This window comes from Podarcis gaigeae (genome assembly GCF_964106915.1).
Source record: "Podarcis gaigeae genome assembly, chromosome: 3".
Lineage (NCBI taxonomy): Eukaryota > Metazoa > Chordata > Lepidosauria > Squamata > Lacertidae > Podarcis > Podarcis gaigeae.
In genome coordinates, this window is record NC_139680.1 from 18,713,736 (window position 1) to 18,718,345 (window position 4,610).

General features: G+C 45.7%; 1 long non-coding RNA gene across 1 annotated transcript; it reads right to left on the reverse strand.

Moving 5' to 3' along the window:
* Window positions 1-1,167: 1,167 nt before the first annotated feature.
* On the reverse strand, window positions 1,168-4,071 carry LOC310841229. Its single transcript, XR_014562421.1, has 3 exons — window positions 3,845-4,071; window positions 1,843-2,042; window positions 1,168-1,363 (listed from the first exon to the last, which is right to left on the reverse strand). It is a non-coding gene; the product is annotated as an uncharacterized lncRNA (long non-coding RNA).
* Between the last annotated feature and the right edge of the window lie 539 nt (window positions 4,072-4,610).

Sequence of the window (4,610 nt, forward strand, 5' to 3'; positions counted from 1 at the left end):
GTCAAAAGTACAAAGATCCACACAATGTTTAGGGGTACATGTACCCCGGTGTCCTCCCAGAAAAAAAACACTGGGCATGACAGGGTCATTCCTGGGGAAGATGGGTTCATGGTCTACGCAGATGCCCCCTCCCCAAAGTGCTGAGGGAATCTCTGTGGCCCTCTAGCCATGTACCTTGACCTTTTGGACAGAGGCATCACTCAAGACCCCTCTAAGGGGGTACCCTGATATCGCCGCTGCAAGAAGGGGGATGAGTCACCCCTTCACCCCCTCACCGGATGTTAGCCTAGTTGTTCCACCTAAGGCCTAAACCACCAAAGTTGTGACTAATGCTATGGGGAAGGCGATGGCAGAAACAAAGTGGAGGAAAGAGAAGGAAGCTGTCAGGACATCTGCCATCTGGCACGACAGATGGTGAGCTCCACGAGAGGATAATGGTGGCCTGTCCACAAACAGTGGTGAATTTCAAGAGGCTCTTTGCATTCCACTCTAGCCGTGACAGGAGGAAAAGTTGTAGCCGAGTGGCAGAGCATGTAGAAGGGCTGAAAAAGATTCCTGGATGAAACCCTAGAGAATGGCCTCTACTTAGTACAGTGGTACCTCAGGTTCCGGAGGTCCGTATTTAACCTGAAACTGTTCTTAACCTGAAGCACCACTTTAGCTAATGGGGCCTCCTGCTGCCACTGCGCTGCCGGAGCACGATTTCTGTTCTCATCCTGAAACAAAATTCTTAACCTGAAGCACTATTTCTGGGTTAGCGGAGTTTGTAACCTGAAGCATATATAACCTGAAGCGTATGTAACCTAAGGTACCACTGTACAGTCAATAGTAAGCTAAATGCACTGAGAGTCTGACTCAATAGGAATAGTAGGAAGCTCCCTTCTAGGAGCCCAGGTACATCACTTTGGAAAGAACCAATGGAAAATGCTTGGCTTATAACCTTTATGTGTCCCAATGCCTTGCTCCTTTCCACCCCTTTAAGAGTTAACCACATATACACAGGAGTTCTGCTAAATGTCACAGTAGTTAGTATTTTCTAATCCTGATCCCTAAACTACTGTAGCTGCTGTAAAATATATAGTAATAATTTCCTGAGTCAGGGTAATGTATAAGGAATGTCAAGCCAGACTCTGGGAATATTTGCCTTAACTTTGTTTTATTAAAGTGAAACTTTTATTAAGGCATGTGGTGAATTGAGCAATCCATATGATTCATGCAGTTATAAACCCATTGCTACACTCACTATAAATCAATGAGCCATTGTCTAAGTTTATTCCCTCAAAGATTTAAAAATTGGTGGTAGTTGGGGAGGGGGAATTCAACCTGGAAACATTATTTCAGCAGCATGAAAACATGAACACCTCTTGCTGGTGGTTTTGTTGTTGTTTAGTCGTTTAGTCGTGTCCGACTCTTTGTGACCCCATGGACCAGAGCACGCCAAGCACTTCTGTCTTCCATTGCCTCCCACAGTTTGGTCAAACTCATGCTGGTAGCTTCGAGGACACTGTCCAACCATCTCATTCTCTGTCGTTCCCTTCTCCTTGTGCCCTCCATCTTTCCCAACATCAGGGTCTTTTCCAGGGAGTCTTCTCTTCTCATGAGGTGGCCAAAGTATTGGAGCCTCAGCTTCAGGATCTGTCCTTCGAGTGAGCACTCAGGGCTGATTTCCTTATGAATAGAGAGGTTTGATCTTCTTGCAGTACATGGGACTCTCAAGAGTCTCCTCCAGAACCATAATTCAAAAGCATCAATTCTTCGGTGATCAGCCTTCTTTATGGTCCAGCTTTCACTTCCATACATCACTACTGGGAAAACCATAGCTTTTACTATACAGACTTTTACTATGCTGGTGGTTACTAAAGACCTATTTGGCGATTCTCTGCACCCAACATCCAGATTGTGGGGAAGCTTTGGAGCACACAAATATAATACACACAACCTCTACAGGTGTTCAAGCAGGATGAAGAAATGTCAGGAAGGAATGCACACCACTGTGGCTGGAGCTACTTGTTGCTTGTAGTTCATCGCAGGAATGAGGAACACTGAAATAGTGCAGACAAATCTTTTGGGGACAACTTCTTTTTTAGCACATTGAGAACTTGCCCTATACTTACATCCAGGGCGCTTTTTTCCAGCCAAAACTCAGTTCCAGCACCTCTCAGGTAGGTGCCATTGCCATTGTATGAGAACAAAGGAGGCATTCATGGCGAGTACCGGCATCGATTTCTCTAGCACTGTTTACATCCAACCATGTAAATAAATTGCTGAACTAATAGACCGTATTTTTCACTCCCTAAGATGCACTTTTTTCCTCCAAAAAAGTAAGGGGAAGTGTCTGTGCGTCTTATGGAGCGAATGTGTGGTCAATTGCTGGCTCCCTTTCTGGCCCTGCCCCCTTGCCCAAGCCTCCATTGGCTGTTTGTTTCCCCAGCGACATGTGACTGATTGATTAGATTATCTGTCTGGAAAATGGTGCCCTTTCCTTTCCTAAAGAAGCTGCAGAACTGTGAGTTGTAGCCCATAAAAACAGGATGTTTTTCCCTTTGCAAAGTAAGCTCAAAAAGGGGGCTTTCCCCTTTGCAAAGTAAGCTCAAAAAGGGGGCTTTCCCCTTTGCAAAAGAAGCTGCACAACTGTGAGCTGATCCCCCCCAAAATGGGGCTTTCCCCCTTTCCTCCTCTAAAACCTAGGTGCGTCTTATGGTCAGGTGCGTCTTATGGAGCCAAAAAGGTAAGTCATTTAGTAAAACAAGGGAAGTTGGGCAGTGGTGTGCATTTACCCTCCTACAGATAAACTGCAGCCATATTAACACATCTCTGGGTAAAGGCTATAGCTAGGTCCCAGATTCAATCCCTGGGATCTCCAGGTTGGGTTGAGAACGTCTCCTGCTTGAAACCCCAAAGAACTACTGCCGGTGTAGACAGTACAGACCTAGATGGACCAATGGTCCGAGACTCAGTAGAAGGCAGCTTCCTATGTTCTTATGAGCTCGAAGTACACGTTGGGGCAGAGCAAGATCACAGCCCTTGACCCTTTGCCTCACCTGCCTGCCCTGTTGTGTGCCTGCCCTGATCCCCAATTTGTATGTAGCATTTGGAGAAGCTGTGGCCTTTGTAGGTTGTTGCACTCCAGCACCCATCAACCCCAGCCAGCACAGCCAATGGGAATGGATGATCGATGTTGTTATTCAAGATGATCTGGAGGACCACAAGTTCCCCACCACTGATTTAAACAGAATCCAAACATGTGGGCTCTATTTGTCCACCCTTGCTCCTTAAAAGTTTGGTGTGTGTTCCATCAAGGAGGTGGGATAGAGGAGATGGCAAATTGGGTGTGAGAAGATGCATATTCTGTCTCTGCCATGGGATATTGACGTTACATCTAACATATGAACACAATGTGGGGAAATGGGTATGTTTCTATGTCCCCATTGGACATAGGTTCTGGAGTATCTCTCTGGATCAAATGGGTCCCCCCTTTCTTTCTCTTTCCAGATTGAAATTTACATGAGGTTGAAGGAAGCAAGGGGATACATTTCATTATGTTAAGAATTCATTTTCTCTAACAAATTTATTCCTGAAAATACTAACAAATGGTTATGGCAAACATGATCTTGATTGCAAGCAGGCCTGTTTTTCTTCAGAAAGAAGGATGATCAGCAGCATATGTGCAAGGAACAAGAAGCAAACTACACACTGATCATGCTTAACCATGATTCTCCAGAATCATGGCATTATCCACAGTGCAGTTTGACATCTGTTCTTGAGAGTAATCTCCCAAACGGGAACTAACTTGAAAAGAGGAGAAACAGATTCCCATCCACTGTCCTAATTATTCATATCCTACCATCCTAAGTGGCTGCGCTCAGTGCATGTTTTCTTAGTGTAAGATTTTCCACACTCATAGCCTCTCTCTGGTGTACGGTCAACAGGGAACGGCTTTGCTGCCTGTGTGTGACCTTGTGCATCTTTCAGCAAGCTCCAAAATCCAAATGCAAAAGCCAGCAGTTGGAGACTTCGTGTGGGCTTGTGACTCTCTCTGGAAGCACAGCACTGGCTCCATAAATCAGGGAACAGATTACTTTCAACACGGCATAGAGAGATTTGTGTCTGCGTACCTGCTAGAATATGGACAATAGCCTTCATTTTTGAAGCAATCCCGCAGACTGTTGGAGGCAGGAAAAGGAAGGAAGGAAGGGAGAAGAAGAAGAGGAGTTTGGATTTGATATCCCACTTTATCACTACCCGAAGGAGTCTCAAAGTGGCTAACAATCTCCTTTCCCTCCCCTCCACCACAACAAATGCTCTGTGAGGTGAGTGAGGCTGAGAGACTTCAGAGAGAAGTGTGACTAGCCCAAGGTCACCCAGCAGCTGCATTTGGAGAAGCGGGGAAGCGAACCCGGTTCACCAGATTATGAGTCCACCACTCTTAACCACTACACCACACTGGCTCCCAGTGTGAGCCAGGATGCAATGAGTCAGGATGCTCACTACAAAAGGACCACATCTAGAGAATAATTTGGGCCTAAAGTCCAAATTGAATACAAGATGAGTTATAGATTGTTGTTGACATCTGTCTGTCTCAGAAGACAATGGCGTGCACCTCCGGGGGT